Here is a 19,486-nt window from a genome sequence, read left to right on the forward strand (position 1 = left end):
TGTTGGTCGGGGGAGAGGGTTGGAAGATGTTAGTGATGTAGAGATAAAAATTGGTGTTAAAAATGAGGTGGCTAGGTTAAGGTGACACTGGGTCAGGTAGTAAGGCTGAGATAAGGGTGAGGTACTAAGGTACTGAAGTGAGGGAACACTCACCTCACTCATACATGCACCTCCTCTCTCTACCCTCCTCCTGCATGTATCCAACTAGACAAATTAGATTTTTCGACGATGGGCGAGTGTATGGAGCCATTGACTTTACCCTTAAAGACCACAGTAAGACTAATGTCACGATAGTCGGAATGAAGAGATAGATAATGAGAACTTTCAAAACAAGAGAAATAATATCAGTGGTGACACTGTTTAAATAGCTTGTGGTTTCTCATATGGAATATTGTTCAGTGTTAAAGAACTGAATATTAATGCCTTGAAGCAGGAGACTAATGGTAGATATGATCACAATGTATAAAATCTTTACAAGAATCGACAGAACAAACAAATACAAGCTGGTCGCGAGAGGCCCAGGAACATTAGTGTCAGGGTGATTCAAAAGAGGAACGAACTAGACGAGGAAATGTTGGAGACTCCTTCTCTCTTCATAGTAAATATTAAGAGTAGGTGTTCTCAACCCAACCCATCTTCCTAAGCAAACGATTCTAGGCATATTCTCGATATCCGTTATTCAGGTTAGGTTTGCTCAGGTTAAGTTTGGTTAGATTGTTTTGCTTGTGTACGAAAATTTTAAAGAATTATAAGATGCCTTAACGGCAACAAATGTAATAATGCATAAAGACAATAGAAACTTTTGTAGCATAACCAAAACAGAGACCGTCACATAATAATGTTTTCAGTGTTGTGTCACAGTCACATACTAGAGGGTCTTAGCCAAAGCAACATACTGACGTTGACCTGGATGATGGGCATCCCATCCTTGAGTATGTAACAACGTGGAGAAATTCACCAAGTTCTGACAGATCTCCGTCTCAGCACGATGAGTGAGCATGCATATTCACCACTACTACGCACTTACCTCCCTTAACACACCCACATCTATTCCCACTTCCCTCATCACAAATGTACCTATCGAAAGATGACCCCCCCCCAACGGCCCCTATCACACCCCTGCCTTACAGCCAGCATACACAGCACCAACAGAGATACCTCCCCTACTCCCTCCTCTCCACACAGCCCCAATCATGCTACTACCACCGCCACCATCACCATCGCCACTGCAGTATTAACTATCACCAGCATCACTATATTAATAACCAACATGTACTCTCAACTGTGCCAACGAGTGCCTGGTCTGTGGCACCACACTAACCACTAATGTACGTGTTCGTCCTACTACACTAGTCACTGATTTGCGTGTCTGTATTGCCATACTAGGGACCTACGTATTTGTCCGTGCTCCCACACTTAAACACTAATGTACGTGTCTGTGACACAACACCAGGTATTTACGTATGTGTCCGTGCTACCACGCTAAGCAGCACTGATTTACGTATCTCTGCTGATACACTACCGCAGGTACTGATACATGTGTTTGTGAAAACTAATGTTCAAAAGGGGACAAACAACGTAAAAAGAAGGGGACATATGATATACACAGGTAACACAAAAGCTGAAAAAAGACTAGCCAAAAGGATGTTAGGAAGCACCTTTCAGTCTTGACGTGATAGTGAAGTATAATGATCTACATGTGGAAGGGGTGGAGACAAACTCCATACACAGATTTAGGAATATGTATGCTTGGGCTCAACATAATGCCGGTAGACGAAGCCTTAGAAGCGGGACCAGGAGCCAAGAATCGACATTCCTCTCCCCTCCCTCCGCAAACCCAAGTCGGCGAGTGCAAAAGCACGGGCAGAGCAGAAAAAGTTGCTTGTGACGGGTCGGAGGCTCAGTTACGAGACCCAAATGGAATATGAACACAGAAATAGGCCACAGGGACGCCACGAAGCATTTTCACAATGTTGAGTTGTAACATGGAACAAGTTTGGTTACGATATAGCAGAGAGAGAGAGAGAGAGAGAGAGAGAGAGAGAGAGAGAGAGAGAGAGAGAGAGAGAGACAGAGACAGAGACAGACAGACAGAGACAGAGACACAGAGAGACAGAGACAGAGACAGAGAGAGGGAGAGGGCGAGAGAGAGAGAGACAGAGAGAGAGAGAGAGAGAGAGAGAGGGCGAGAGAGAGAGAGAGAGAGAGAGAGAGAGAGAGAGAGAGAGAGAGAGAGAGAGAGAGAGAGAGAGAGAGAGAGAGAGAGAGAGAGAGAGAGAGAGAGCATACACGGGTTCAAAATCAAGTATGATAATGGGAAGACTGTACGAAGCTGGTCCCATAGCTGTATATCAACCATGCTAGATAAATCCAGAGAGCAGTGGCAGCTGAGGTGGTGGTGGTCACGGTGCACTGGTGTCTGGCTCGCTTGGTGAAAGTAAGAGTGGTCAAGTGTTGCTCTCACAGTGATGCTGACACCACCACTACAACCACCACCACATTACCACCATCACGTTCTACAGCCTCACCACTTTACCTGGAGTCACTTCCGTAGGATACCGCCCCGCGGCCCGGTCCCAGACCAGGCTCCTGGTTGCTGGTCTGATCGATCAAGCTGTTACTGACCGCCGCCCGTAGTCCAATGTATGCACCACAACCCACTTGAACAGGACCTGTTTTAAGGAATCTGTCAAGTTCAGTCTTGAAGACAGCTAGGGGTTTGTTCGTAATACCCCGAATGCACGAAGGGAGGAAACTGAAGAGACTTGGTCCCTTAACTCTCGAATTCTCTCAGTGTACTCAACGTTCCCCTGCTTTTCAATGGAGGTTCCCTGCACCGTCTGTTAAGCCTCTTTTATTTATAAGCAATATTTTGGGCGTGCAAGTTTGATACCAATCCCTCCAGTATCTTCAATATGTTTCACATGTTCCACAGCCTCACCATACTACCACTATCACTTTCCATAGCACCTTCACTCACACCACCAAGTGCCACAGCACCACCAATTACTACACTCACCCACACCCTCACACAGCAACTGTCACTCCATCATTCACCACATGACAACCGCATACAGCTGAAATATGTCAACTACCTTCATAGGGAGATGAGTCAAGGTGACCATCAGCCACCTTGACTCATAGCTAAATGTTGTCTTGACCCACACTTGGCAGCACGCTGGGCCATAGCTGATTGCTGTCTTGAGGCACACCTGGCACCCAACTTGAGCTACGGCTAGCATAAACCTTGACCGATAAATGGCAACTAGCAAAACCAAAGAGCGAGTGCTTGCCTATTACACAGCCTGGAAACGGTCGGTCACTGTACCACCAACTACCATGATCAAGACAGTCAATGAACCATCAACTACCTTGAACAAGACAGTCACTGTACCATCAACTACCATGATCAAGACAGCCACTGTACCATCAACTACCATGATCAAGACAGTCAACTGGTGCCGCCAGCAGAACAGACAAGCACTACGAATTTCAACTACCATATCCCCCAAGACAACCTCTCACTAACAAATTTATCGTGTGTGTGTGTGTGTGTGTGTGTGTGTGTGTGTGTGTGTGTGTGTGTGTGTGTGTGTGTGTGTGTGTACTCACCTAGTTGACGTTGCAGGGGTCGAGTCCAAGCTCCTGGCCCCGCCTCTTCACTGGTCGCTACTAAGTCACTCTCCCTGAACCATGAGCTTTATCGTACCTCTGCTTAAAGCTATGTATGGATCCTGCCTCCACTACATCACTTCCCAAACTATTCCACTTCCTGACTACTCTGTGGCTGAAGAAATACTTCCTAACATCCCTTTGATTCATCTGTGTCTTCAGCTTCCAACTGTGTCCCCGTGTTGCTGTGTCCAGTCTCTGGAACATCCTGTCTTTGTCCACCTTGTCACTTCCTCTCAGTATTTTGTAAGTCGTTATCATGTCCCCCCTATCTCTCCAGTCCTCCAGTGTCGTCAGGTTGATTTCCCTTAACCTCTCCTCATAGGACATACCTCTTAACTCTGGGACTAGCCTTGCTGCAAACCTTTGCGCTTTCTCTAGTTTCTTTACATGTTTGGCTAGGTGTGGGTTCCAAACTGGTGCCGCATACTTCAATATGGGCCTAACGTACACGGTGTACAGGGTCCTGAACGATTCCTTATTAAGATGTCGGAATGCTGTTCTGAGGTTTGCCAGGCGCCCATATGCTGCAGCAGTTATTTGGTTGATGTGCGCTTCAGGAGATATGCCTGGTGTTATACTCACCCCAAGATCTTTTTCCTTGAGTGATGTTTGTAGTCTCTGGCCCCCTAGACTATACTCCGTCTGCGGTCTTCTTTGCCCTTCCCCAATCCTCATGACTTTGCACTTGGTGGGATGGAACTCCAGGAGCCAGTTGCTGGACCAGGTCTGCAGCCTGTCTAGATCCCTTTGTATTTCTGCCTGGTCTTCGATCGAATGAATTCATCTCATCAACTTCATGTCATCTGCAAACAGGGACACCTCGGAGTTTATTCCTTCCGTCATGTCGTTCACAAATACCAGAAACAGCACTGGTCCTAGGACTGACCCCTGTGGGACCCCGCTGTTCACAGGTGCCCACTCTGACACCTCGCCTCGTACCATTACTCGCTGCTGTCTTCCTGGCAAGTATTCCCTGATCCATTGCAGTGCCTTCCCTGTTATCCCTGCTTGGTCCTCCAGTTTTTGCACTAATCTCTTGTGTGGTACTGTGTCAAACGCCTTCTTGCAGTCCAAGATAATGCAATCCACCCACCCCTTTCTCTCTTGTTTTACTGCTGTCACCATGTCATAGAACTCCAGTAGGTTTGTGACACAGGATTTCCCGTCTCTGAAACCATGTTGGCTGCTGGTGATGAGATCATTCCTTTCTAGATGTTCCACCACTCTTCTCCTGACAATCTTTTCCATGATTTTGCATGCTATACATGTCAGTGACACTGGTCTGTAGTTTAGTGCTTCATGTCTGTCTCCTTTTTTAAAGATTGGGACCACATTTGCTGTCTTCCATGCCTCAGGCAATCTCCCTGTTTCGATAGATGTATTGAATATTGTTGTTAGGGGTACACATAGCGCCTCTGCTCCCTCTCTCAGGACCCATGGAGAGATGTTATCTGGCCCCTTTGCCTTTGAGGTATCTAGCTCACTCAGAAGCCTCTTCACTTCTTCCTCGGTTGTGTGTACTGTGTCCAGCACATGGTGGTGTACCCCACCTCTCCGTCTTTCTGGGGCCCCTTCTGTCTCCTCTGTGAACACTTCTTTGAATCTCTTGTTGAGTTCCTTACATACTTCACTGTCATTTCTTGTCTCTCCTCCTTCCCTCCTTAGCCTGATTACCTGGTCCTTGACAGTTGTTTTCTTCCTAATGTGGCTGTATAACAGCTTCGGGTCAGATTTGGCTTTTGCTGCTATGTCGTTTTCATACTGACATTGGGCCTCCCTTCTTATCTGTGCATATTCGTTTCTGGCTCTACGACTGCTCTCCTTATTCTCCTGGGTCCTTTGCCTTCAATATTTCTTCCATTCCCTAGCATACTTGGTTTTTGCCTCCTTGCATCTTTGGGTGAACCATGGGCTCATCCTGGCTTTTTCATTATTCCTGTTACCCTTGGGCACAAACCTCTCCTCAGCCTCCTTGCACATTGTTGCTACATATTCCATCATCTCATTAACCGGCTTCCCTGCCAGTTCTCTGTCCCACTTAACCTCATTCAGGAAGTTCCTCATTCCTGTTTAGTCCCCTTTCCTGTAGTTTGGTTTCATTTGTCCTGGGCTTCCTGCTTCCCCCTCCACTTGTAGCTCTACTGTGTATTCGAAGCTCAAAACCACATGATCGCTGGCCCCAAGGGGTCTTTCATATGTGATGTCCTCAATATCTGCACTACTCAAGGTGAATACTAAGTCCAGTCTTGCTGGTTCATCCTCTCCTCTCTCTCTTGTAGTGTCCCTTAAGTGTTGGTACATGAAGTTTTCCAGTACCACCTCCATCATCTTAGCACTCCATGTATCTTGGCCCCCATGTGGCTCCAAGTTCTCCCATTCGATCTCCTTGTGGTTAAAGTCGCCCATGATCAGGAGCTTTGCCCTGCATGCATGAGCTCTTCTGGCCACTGCAGCCAGTGTGTCAACCACCGCTCTATTGCTCTCGTCATACTCTTGCCTTGGCCTCCTGGTGTTCTGTGGTGGGTTATACATCATTGCAATTATCACCTTGGGACCTCCAGAGTGAAGCGTTCCCGCTATGCAATCACTTTCTTCTCCGCTGTCTCCTCTCTCCAGCTCATCAAAATTCCATCGGTGTTTGATCAGCAATGCCACTCCTCCACCCCCCTGTTCCTTCTGTCTTTCCTCAGGATCTGGTATCCCGTTGGAAAGATGGCATCTGTTATCATACCTGTAAGCTTGGTTTCTGTGATCGCTATGATGTCTGGTGATGCCTCTTTGACTCTTTCGTGCCACTCCTCCCACTTGTTTGTTATTTCATCAGCGTTTGTGTGTGTGTGTGTGTGTGTGTGTGTGTGTGTGTGTGTGTGTGTGTGTGTGTGTGTGTGTGTGTGTGTGTGTGTGTGTGTGTAACTACAATCGCTACAGTCAAAAGTTCATATCAAGTACCTTTATCCTTATGGATTTAAAAAGCCTTTGTACTATGTTTTTAATGTGATTATCATCCATAATTAATATCAGCTGTCTTTGTGTTAATCTTAACACACACACACACACACACATACACACACACCTACAACAGGCCTAGTGTCTAATCGACATGTGCCTAGGACAAAATGGTAACTAAAACACACACACACACACACACACACACACAACCGGTGAAGAGGCGGGGCCAGGAGCTAGGACTCGACCCCTGCAACCACAAATAGGTGAGTACACACACACACACACACCAGGCCTAGTGTCTAATCGACATGTGCTTAGGACAAAATGGTAACTAACAGGTATGATAAAGCTCATGGAGCAGGGAGAGTGACCTAGTAGCGACAGTGAAGAGGCGGGGCCAGGAGCTGTGAATCGACCCCTGCAACCACAACTAGGTGAGTACACACATTTAGCTACGTAACTTAGTGTCACGTGTAATCTAAGCCAGCGTTAAAGGTAATTAAAATGTCAAAGATTTCATGGAACTCAGTTACGGAAACTTAATGAAAGACTGGAAACAGAGTACGGGCTTGGGGGAGAAAAGGTCGTAAGCCTCTGTAGAAGACAAAGACCTCAGGGTGGACATAGTTGCGAGCATTTAGCCTGAGACACATCAGACGAATAACCGCCAACCTTTCACTTTATTTACCGAAAAAAAATATTTCCAGGCTACCCAAAACTGATTTCTGAGAATTCAAACGTTGACCACCGAGTGTCTTGAGACAAAAAATATAGACAGATAGGGAAATATGAAGACACTTCAGCAGAACACGGGCACTAGCAGCAGCAGCAGCAGCAGCAGCACAGGCATTAGCAGCAACATGGGTACTAGCAACAGTAACACGGGCATTAGCAGCAGCATGGGTATTAGCAGCGGCAGAGGCATTAGCACTAGCAGCAGCAGCACGGGCATTAGCAGCAGCATGGATACTAGCAGCAGCATGGGCACTAGCAGCACCATGGGCACTAGCAGCAGCAGCAGCACGGGCATTAGCAGCAGCACGGGCATTATAATAATGTTGGTAGAATTACCGACAATATGTAAAGTAAAAGGACATAAGTACTCATGTACGAATTAATTGCTCTACCATATTGTCACTACTACTACTACTACTACTACTACTACTACTACTACTACTACTACTACTACTACTACCACTAGTGAACATCGAAATGGTACCTCACTAGTATTGCACCTCACTCTGAGCCTTTATATACCCTCTGTGTCCATATACTGCTTGTATCGGCTTGACAAAGCTCCTGGAGAGCGAAACGTTGCCACAATAAAATGTCACATTAGTTGCACTTGTGTCCTTTTACTTTACAGCATGGCCATTAGCAGCATCATCGGTACTAGCAGCAGCAGCACGGGCATTAGCAGCAGCAGCACGGGCACTAGCAGCAGCATGGACACCTGCAGCAGCATGGACACCTGCAGCAGCAGCATGGGCACCTGCAGCAGCAGCATAGGCACTAACAGCAGCAGCACAGGCACTAGCAGCAGCAGCAGCATGGGCACTAACAGCAGCAGCACAGGCACTAGCAGCAGCAGCAGCATGGGCACTAACAGCAGCAGCACAGGCACTAGCAGCAGCAGCATGGGCACTAGCAACAACAGCAGCAGCAGCAGCGGCAGCAGCAGCACAGGCACTAGCAGTAGCAGCAGCATGGGCACTAACAGTAGCAGCACAGGCACTAGCAGCAGCAGCATGGGCACTAACAGCAGCAGCACAGGCACTAGCAGCAGCAGCATGGGCACTAGCAACAGCAGCAGCAGCAGCAGCAGCAGCAGCAGCAGCAGCACAGGCACTAGCAGTAGCAGCAGCATGGGCACTAACAGTAGCAGCACAGGCACTAGCAGCAGCAGCATGGGCACTAACAGCAGCAGCACAGGCACTAGCAGCAGCAGCATGGGCACTAACAGCAGCAGCACAGGCACTAGCAGCAGCAGCATGGGCACTAGCAACAGCAGCAGCAGCAGCAGCAGCAGCAGCAGCAGCAGCAGCAGCAGCAGCAGCAGCACAGGCACTAGCAGCAGCTGCTGCTCTCAACAGTGATCACACAGGTGAGAGCAACGTAAGAATTCCTCCTCATCACTACGTCATTTCTTCAGCTCCTCTAAGATCGTAAACAAATGTGGGTGTCTGCAGCTTCCGTGCAAGAACGACACGGGCGTCATGAGGCAGGGAGTGAGCTATGAGTCGTTCATGCTCTTAGACCGTGTGTGGGAACCTGACTCCCCCCTCTCCGTTTTCTTCCCCCTTACGCCCCCCTCCCCATCCCCCCATCATGGGAGACAACCCCTAACCACTTGCCGATCCCCCCAACCCTCCTCGTGGTCTACCCCTCCCTCCCCCACTCTCTTACTCACTCTTTCTCCAAGCTGGCGTTCTTCATTCATTTATATTACGTCAAATATTATTTTAATAACAGAGTGAAGGTTTAAAGTTGGTCACGATGCCGATGAGGTCAGAGGGAACTGTCACGTGACGTGAAGGAACTCAACGTTTAGATACTCTGGTGTGGCCCCTCACACCTACATACCTACGTCTCGTCATCACCACCACCACTACCACCACAACCACCATCATAACAACCACCATCACCACTACCACCATCACAACCATCATCACAACCACCATCACCACTACCACCATCACAACCACCATCATCATCATCATAACCACCACCACCACCACTACCACTGCGGTAGCAGCTAGCGGGTATTCCAATATTGTCAGGGAGCTATAACTCACCAGTTTACATTTTTTTTCTTTTTAATCACACTCACGTTCACCACCACCCACTCAAACTCTCTCTCTCTCTCTCTCTCTCTCTCTCTCTCTGCAGGCGGCGCCGGAAGGAAGGAAGCGCGAGTGAACACGTACAGCTGAGAGGAAGGCAGCCAGCCGACGTAACACTACACCCCTAACATTATACCCAGGGAGGGAGGGAGGGAGGGAGTGGTAGAGAGAGAGAGAGAGAGAGAGAGAGAGAGAGAGAGAGAGAGAGAGAGAGAGAGAGAGAGAGAGAGAGAGAGAGTCTACCTGGAGGGTATTCCGGTTTCCGGGGAGAATGAACTGGATGAAGTAGTGGAGATAACGTATAGGGTCCAACATGCTAGGCAGCAATAACGCTATTTCACTGTGGGCTGAGTTTTATTCAAAAGCATAGATTAGATCGCGAGTACACATACATACACGTGTACAAACACCACTCGGCGAGAGAGCGCACGCACACACACACACACACACACACACACCGGCGCCAGGAGCTTGGACTCGACCCCTGCAGCCTCAACTAGGTGAGTACACACACACCACACACACACACACACACACACACACACACACACACACATACACATGGAGCAGGGAGAGAGAGGACCCAGTAGCAACCAGTGAAGAGGCGGGGCCAGGAGCTAAGATTCGACCCCTGCAACCACAAATAGGTGAGTACACACACACACACACACACACCACTAGGAGAGCACACAGATACACACACGTGCACAAAAACATTGGGCGAGCACTTATGTACAAACACACGTGGAAGCTAAAAGAACAATGAACCAAATGTACAATTTTAGGAAATATGGACTTCCTCATTTTTGTGGTACTAAATAAGTTAAGTGAGTTAGATAATAAAGTGGCAGAGGGACACCCAATACACATTTTCAAGAATAAGTATTGTATATAGTCTGTAAGAGGTCAGTAGCCAATGATACCGAAGAATGTAGTTTAAAGAGTCGGGCCCAGGAGCCGAGACTCGACCCCGGCAAACAAAGCTGGGGGACTACACGTAAAGACAGGCTGGTCACAGTTAGATGAAGTCTGCAAGGGAAGGATGGGGGGGTTGGGGGAATGTGGGGGAAAGGGGATAGGGAGAAGGGGGTTGAGACTAACTGGACCCGACACCACCCCTTCCCTCCCCCGCCCACTCATGTTCACACAACCTCACAAGCTCATGTCCACCCCTTCCGCACACCAACACCCCAGGGACGGCATGTGCAGTAAAAAGTTAGCAATAAGAAACCCAGTTTCAGCTCTTTTTACTTGTTTATAACGAATCTGATAGCGTGAGGGACTCCCAAACTTAAATGCGAAATTTATAGTGTGTGTGTGTGTGTGTATGTATATATATATATATATATATATATATATATATATATATATATATAACCATGACTTATGATGAAAATGGTAGAAAGACAAGTTAATGATTAAGACACATGTGCAACAGATGGGTATCTTCACTGTTGAAACGTTTCACCTACTCAGTAGGCTTCTTCAGTCAAATACAGAGGCAGAAGGTGTGGTAATGAAATGAAAATGATGTAATCAGTTTCTCAGCCTGGAGAACAGTTCAGCTCAGAACTCTTCTTCAGGCCGAGGGGACTGACCACCTCAAATACTATTTCTCTAAGGTTGATAGACTGATTACATCATCTTCAGTTCACTACTACACCTGCCTCCTCTGTATATGACCGAAGAAACCTACTGTGTAGGCAAAACGTTTCAACAATAAAGATACCCAGGTGTTGCAGATGCGTCTTACTCATCACTCATGACGAGAGTAATTACCTTCACTAGGGTCTCGTTATACATTTGCCTCGTTTATCACTCTCCACAAATCGCATAACCGCGTTTATCTTTTCCAGCACAAGTTTTTTTTATATAATAAAAGAAAGCTATATAAAAATAACACCGGAGGAATAATGACGTAAACTAAATATCCAATAGAACACAACAAATATTTTTTTCCACTAAAATGAAATCAAAATAGTGAAAAAATCCAATAGAAAGAGATGAACTAACAATGAATCTGAGATTTTTTTGTGGATAGTGTGGCTCACACACACACCTGTTACCGTGTGTGTGTGGCTCACACACACACCTGTTACCGTGTGTGTGTGTGGCTCACACACACACCTGTTACTGTGTGTGTGTGGCTCACACACACACCTGTTACTGTGTGTGTGTGGCTCACACACACCTGCTACCGTGTGTGTGTGGCTCACACACACACCTGTTACCGTGTGTGTGTGGCTCACACACACACCTGTTACCGTGTGTGTGTGGCTCACACACACACCTGTTACTGTGTGTGTGTGGCTCACACACACACCTGTTACTGTGTGTGTGTGGCTCACACACACACCTGTTACTGTGTGTGTGTGGCTCACACACACCTGCTACCGTGTGTGTGTGGCTCACACACACACACCTGTTACTGTGTGTGTGTTGCTCACACACACACCTGTTACCGTGTGTGTGTGGCTCACACACACACCTGTTACCGTGTGTGTGTGGCTCACACACACACCTGTTACTGTGTGTGTGTGGCTCACACACACACCTGTTACCGTGTGTGTGTGGCTCACACACACACCTGTTACTGTGTGTGTGTGGCTCACACACACACACCTGTTACTGTGTGTGTGTGGCTCACACACACACCTGTTACCGTGTGTGTGTGGCTCACACACACCTGCTACCGTGTGTGTGTGGCTCACACACACCTGCTACCGTGTGTGTGTGGCTCACACACACACCTGTTACCGTGTGTGTGTGGCTCACACACACACCTGTTACCGTGTGTGTGTGGCTCACACACACATATGTTACCGTGTGTGTGTGTGGCTCACACACACACCTGTTACCGTGTGTGTGTGGCTCACACACACACCTGTTACCGTGTGTGTGTGTGGCTCACACACACACCTGTTACCGTGTGTGTGTGGCTCACACACACACCTGTTACCGTGTGTGTGTGGCTCACACACACACCTGTTACCGTGTGTGTGTGGCTCACACACACACCTGTTACCGTGTGTGTGTGTGGCTCACACACACACCTGTTACCGTGTGTGTGTGGCTCACACACACACCTGTTACCGTGTGTGTGTGGCTCACACACACACCTGTTACCGTGTGTGTGTGGCTCACACACACATATGTTACCGTGTGTGTGTGTGGCTCACACACACACCTGTTACCGTGTGTGTGTGGGGCTCACACACACACCTGTTACCGTGTGTGAGTGGCTCACACACACACCTGTTACCGTGTGTGTGTGGCTCACACACACACCTGTTACCGTGTGTGTGTGGCTCACACACACACCTGTTACCGTGTGTGTGTGGCTCACACACACATATGTTACCGTGTGTGTGTGTGGCTCACACACACACCTGTTACCGTGTGTGTGTGTGGCTCACACACACACCTGTTACCGTGTGTGTGTGGGGCTCACACACACACATGTTACCGTGTGTGTGTGGCTCACATACACACCTGTTACCGTGTGTGTGTGCCTCACACACACCTGTTACCGTGTGTGTGTGGCTCACACACACACATGTTACCGTGTGTGTGTGTGGCTCACACACACACCTGTTACCGTGTGTGTGCCTCACACACACCTGCTACCGTGTGTGTGTGGCCCTCTCACACACACACCTGTTACTGTGTGTGGCCCTCACACACACACACACCTGTTACCGCTTGTGGTCCCTCACACACACCTGTTACCGTGTGTGGCCCTCACATCTGTTACTGTGTGTGGTCCTCACACACACACCTGTTAAAGGGTGTGGTTCACACACCTGCTGCTTCAATCCCGTCTCTTCTCTCACCAACAATACAGTTGCCTCACACTGATCATGCATCTAGGCGTACTGCAAGTCTGCAATCAGTCCCTACACGTTGGAGCACCTTCCATATGCCTTTGAAGAATCTCGAGAGTTTTCCTACTCTCGCAGCCAGGCCCTGGACCAGGCTTGTCTGGTACTTGCCCTGTCAACTAGGCTGTTATTGCCAGCAGCCCGCTGGCCCACATATTTATCGAAGTCTGGTTGAATTGGCACTTGGCGGAGGTACATGACTAATTTCCTCTTTAAAACTTTTACACCTGTTCCAGCAGTGAACGGTGCACAGATTTGGGAGAAGGCATTCAAACACCTTTTACATACTTAGTATTTCTGCTCCAACGAGTATATATTTAGAACTCTGAAGCATTCCCAGTAACTTAAATGCTTTATAGGTTTTTCGCGGCCGTAAATGATTTCTATCTGTTCCGGTAATGATCTTTCTCCTGCCCTGAAAGAAGTCGTCAACACTGAACAATACGCTAAGCGAGAGAGCACAAGTAATTTGAAGTGTCACCTTTGGCACTATTTCTCTTGTTTAGAAAGGTCTCATTATTCACCCTGTCATTTTCCTGGCTTTAGTGATACTTCATTGTCTTCCTTGAAAGAAAGGTCAGCTGTCGTTATTACACCCAGATTTTCCCCATGTTCCATTCGTTTTATTTGGTGATCTTGCATTTTGTATACAGTGTTTGATTTAATTAAGTTCTTCATGCTTTCCATATCCAAGCAGTTGGAACTTGTCACTATTGAACGTCATGTTATTCTCCACTGCGCACCTACCTACCTGGAGGTCGTTCCGGGAATTCCCCCTCCCCACATGAAGCCTCCCCATGAATCACTGCTTGATCAACCAGACTGTTATATCAGCTATGAGGATAAAAAAAAACAGTAAAGGCGCCACGACCGCGTCTTGGGGTACCGAGTTGTATACTTTGCTACTGCTCTGGATTTTGCTCTGTAAACTACTACTACTCTGTGTTCCGTTTGTTAGAAAATTTAAAACCCATATGTCTACTTTCCCAGTTATACCTAACACCCTCACTTTATGTGTAATCACTCCATGATCACATTTGCCAAATGCCTTTATGAAATCCGTAAAGACCACGTCAGCATTTTGGTTTTCTTCTACCGTCTCCATAATTATGTCTGTCAGTGGTTCAGTAACTGTGACAAGCATGATACTTTGCTCCAAATCCATGCTGATTTGGGCTGTGTAAGTAATGTTTCATAAAGTTTGTAATTTAATATCTCATCACCCTTTCAAAGACTTTTATATGCCATGTTAGTGTTACTAATCTGTAATCTTTGGCTAGTGCTCTACTGTCTTGTTTATTGCAAGAAACTGTCTGCACTCTCTTGAAGGCCTCTCGGATTTGGGGCTTCTAAAAATAACCTGGACAGCTTTTTGCTTCCTTTGTGCTTCTTCCATCTAATACGAAAACTTAAGTTTATGTTATAATTCGGTGATCTCTCAGCAAAGGTTATCTTTCTTTCGTTGTGACATTCACATTTCCGAGCAGTTTGGTGACCCTTTTCTCTTCGTTTGAACATTCTTCTAAGGTCTCCTTTTATATTTGATCTTTCAGGCTTTCTCGGCGGTATATATCTTACAGAGACCTTGAATGCTTCTATTTTTTCAAGCACTAGTGAAGATTACGGTGTCTGATAGTTATTTGTTCATTTTATTCCAATCAATTCTTTGACTGTTGAAGTTAAATTTACTGAACGTCTTTTCTCGTATACTATTTCTGGAGTCTACTACCTCTACATTTATATTTGTTTGTACTTCTATAATGCTGTGTTCAGAATATGTTGCTTTTGTGATTATGTCTCTTATTAATTGTTCGTTGTTCGTGAAGAGCAAATCTAGCTCGAATAGAAACTCCTGATTTCATTCAGTTTATTATTTTTTATTTCTTTTTTTTTTTAGAAACTCATAATGTGCTTATTGTAGTAGCTTCCTGCCCGGTGTCTAGTGGAGATGCTTCCTGGATCATCTTCCCCGCTGCTTCCTCTTAGGCTTCACAGTTGCTGGCAGTCAGAGAGTATGCTGGGACTTAAGTTCCACTTATATATTAGAAATTTCCCTGGATTTGAGGAATGTGTTGAAAAGCCTCAGATCCTTTATGGTAGGTTAGTGTGCTTAAGACACCCTTGTTTCGTACTGAAGATATTCTACAGATTTTGAATTAGACTTCCTAGTGTTTTTCGGATTATGTACTGTTCGAAAGATACTAGGCGTTCTCAATAATTTAGATGACTGAATGTGTGTAAAGAGCAAAAGTTTTCCGTGGAGGGAATGGTGTCCAAGCTGCAGGTGTTTGAGTGGAGGGCGGCGGCGGCGGCTGGGTAGGAGGGTGGTGACGGCTGGGGAGGAGGGTGGTGGTAGTCGAGATAAACACTTGTGCTCTGAAGGCTGGCATGTATGTATGTGTGGCAAGGTCGTACCCTAGTGGTGACATTTATACACCCAGGTGTGCATCTCAGTGTACATACACCCCGCGAAGATTATATCTTTTCGTGTATATTCACTCCCCAAGTTTATGTTATGTGAATATACACCTCCATTGGTATGTTTCAGTGTATATGCACCTCTTCAGAAGTACATACATTGAGATGTTACGCTAATTTCTATTTTAGATATTAAAATATTCTGTCAGCGTACAGGTAAATTGCAACCTTAATAACCTACATGCAGTTTATAGACATGAAAGCAAATGAAATTAATAATTGTGCTATTTTATTTTAGTAAACAAAACTGAGTACATGAGCATTATTGGTTAATTGGGCTTCAAGCCTGTCAATTACACGGTCATGAAGGCTGCATGTAACAAACACGGTCATGAAGGCTGCATGTAACAAGTTTACATGCAGCCTCTCAGCGCATATACACAGATACATACCTCTTAGTGTACATAACCTGCACATGACCAGTGTGCTGCTACCGTCCTAGTGCTACAAGAAGGTAATGTTACATAACTAGGTGTCAAGACAGCACTACAAGAGGTGCTACTGGTCGCTGCCATGACGTCAGCTGGTATGCCAGAGGCTGAAAAAAAGGCTGGTGTATTTTTATCGTGACGAACATTAATATTTCCATCAAAACACAAGGTAAACATTTCCCCTTTACTCTGCCTCTCTCTCTCTCTCTCTCTCTCTCTCTCTCTTTCTCTCTCTCACGGTAAACAACGCGGTGCTCACATTTACCAGGCTACATTCGTGACTTTTTTTCTATAATTAGCAGAAACAGGCTCGGCCACCACTTGCACAAGCACAGTTCACGTCCGGTCATATATAAGAAATAAACAAACCGAAGCTCCACTGGGTGACGTAGGATGAGTATAAAAATAGCGGGGCAGCGTGTGGCTATGACAAGGAGGTCCAAGCCAATGGCGGCGTATGAAATCTTGTCCCAGGCAGGTACACACGCGCCATTCTTCTATACTTATCAACAATTCCCATCACTTTCGGTTTTTAAAAGCATTAGAACGCTAGCACAGTGCAGGATATAGCTTGTACACTAATGTCTTTACGTTTATTTAAACTCGAAAGCAAGAATTGTTGAGTAGATTAATTAAAACATGAGAGGAAAAAAGAGGAGTTTCTAGCGGTGAATGGCAACAATGCTCTAACCTTGAGGTACAACTGCCAAGCCAGTGAGGAGGAGGAGGAGGAGAACCAGAGAATAACACACACCGAGAGGAAGCGAATGAAGGAATAAGATACAAATGAAGATTAAGAGACATAAATATATATGTACCACATGCACTCCACTGACAACCTTACCAGTCACATAAATTTGTCTGTCTCCCTAATTCCATAAACTTCTTTAAATTCAATTGTGGATTTAGTAAATATAAGAAAAGTTAAAAGATAACAAGGTAAAAGAATAAAGTATAGGGAAAGAGACATAAAGAGCGTTCTTCCTCTCTTCCCGTCCTCTAAACACGCCGCCAGATATCCACTGCCGGATTTTATTTTTAGCTTTCCTTATTTTTTACAAAGTCTACATCAATGATGCCATTCACTTATAAAAGATTCGTATAAAAGTCCAATGCTGAATATCAATACATCCTCTCTGTATAATGTAAAACTCTAGCGTTAACCGAACTATGAAAAACAAAATATTGGCGGTCAACATAGTGAGGTATAATCGTCTAGACTCGTGTACACCTAACCACACCCCCTCGTGCGCACACACGTACACACACACACACACGTACACACACACACGTACACACACATACATACACACACACACACACACACACACACACACACACACACACACACACACACACACACACACACACACACACACACACACACATAACATCGGCTAGCTTTACTTGTTTGTTAAGAGCGTTGGCTAATACGGGGCAGTAATTGCAAATACTAACTCCCAATATTGACACTTTCTTGAGCAATTCGAGCAGGATAAGTGTGGTGAGGGCGGACGTGTGCAACAATGCTAGCACAGAACGGGTTCTACTCTCGCCTCACAAATATCAAACAAACAAAGAACAGCTAAAGCAAGAGATTGCAGAACACGGAGACGCACACAGGCATTCACCCGTTCACCCCAGGAACACAAGATACCAGAATCTTGTTTCAAAACTGGCAGCAGTGTATATTTGTAGGGCGCGCACGAGCACAGGTCGAACACCAAAGTTGTAGACCTGTGGGTTGTGATGGTCATGTTGTAGACGTGTGGGTTCTGACGGTCATGTTGTAGACCTGTGGGTTGTGATGGTCATGTTGTAGACGTGTGGGTTCTGACGGTCATGTTGTAGACCTGTGGGTTGTGATGGTCATGTTGTAGACCTGTGGGTTCTGACGGTCATGTTGTAGACCTGTGGGTTGTGATGGTCATGTTGTAGACCTGTGGGTTGTGACGGTCATGTTGTAGACCTGTGGGTTGTGATGGTCATGTTGCAGACCTGTGGGTTGTGACGGTCATGTTGTAGACCTGTGGGTTGTGACGGTCATGTTGTAGACCTGTGGATTGTGACGGTCATGTTGTAGACCTGTGGGTTGTGACGGTCATGTAGACCTGTGGGTTGTGACGGTCATGTTGTAGACCTGTGGCGACGCTCATGTTGTAGACCTGTGGGTTGTGACGGTCATGTTGTAGACCTGTGGGTTGTGATGGCCATGTTGTAGACCTGTGGGCTGCGACGGTCATGTTGTAGACCTGTGGGTTGTGACGGTCATGTTGTAGACCTGTGGGCTGTGACGGTCATGTTGTAGACCTGTGGGTTGTGACGGTCATGTTGTAGACCTGTGGGTTGTGACGGTCATGTTGCAGACCTGTGGGTTGTGACGGTCATGTTGTAGACCTGTGGCGACGGTCATGTTGTAGACCTGTGGGTTGTGACGGTCATCTTGTAGACCTGTGGGTTGTGACGGTCATGTTGTAGATCTGTGGGCTGCGACGGTCATGTTGTAGACCTGTGGGTTGTGACGGTCATGTTGTAGACCTGTGGCGACGGTCATGTTGTAGACCTGTGGGTTGTGACGGTCATGCTGTAGACCTGTGGGTTGTGATGGCCATGTTGTAGACCTGTGGGCTGCGACGGTCATGTTGTAGACCTGTGGGTTGTGACGGTCATGTTTCAGACCTGTGGGTTGTGACGGTCATGTTGTAGACCTGTGGGTTGTGATGGCCATGTTGTAGACCTGTGGGTTGTGATGGTCATATTGTAGACCTGTGGGTTGTGATGGCCATGTTGTAGACCTGTGGGTTGTGATGGTCATATTGTAGACTTGTAGGTTGTAACAGTCATGTTATAGACCTGTGGGTTGCAACGGTCATGCTGTAGACTTGTGGGTTGTGATGGTCATAATGTAGACCTGTGGGTTGTGACGGTCATGTTGTAGACCTGTGGGATGTGACGATCATGTTGTAGACCTGTGGGTTAAGGACCGGTCACAAGAGAAGCCTGGTCTTAGATCGGCCTGCAACAGTACAACTGTAAAAATCAGTCACAGGTATTCCAGGGTAAACAACACAGAGCGTCTCCTCCTCTTGGTGCCAATGAGGGGCTCCTGATGCCAAGGTTGACCAGGCAGGCAGAAAACAAGCCTGGCTCCGGGATGAGGAAAACTCTCGAAATTTAAAGGTATATGAAATGTAGAGGTTAGGATGATACTTGCCCTTCCCTTCCTTAG

At 46.6% G+C, this 19,486-nt stretch overlaps 1 protein-coding gene across 1 annotated transcript in view; it reads right to left on the minus strand.

Annotated features, from left to right (window-relative positions):
- The window catches only part of LOC128684558 (zinc finger SWIM domain-containing dorado), a 627,263-nt gene that overhangs the window by 554,743 nt on the left and 53,034 nt on the right, over positions 1-19,486 (minus strand). The gene's annotated exons all lie outside the window — the stretch shown is intronic.

This window comes from Cherax quadricarinatus, chromosome 4 (assembly GCF_038502225.1).
Source record: "Cherax quadricarinatus isolate ZL_2023a chromosome 4, ASM3850222v1, whole genome shotgun sequence".
Classification (NCBI taxonomy): domain Eukaryota; kingdom Metazoa; phylum Arthropoda; class Malacostraca; order Decapoda; family Parastacidae; genus Cherax; species Cherax quadricarinatus.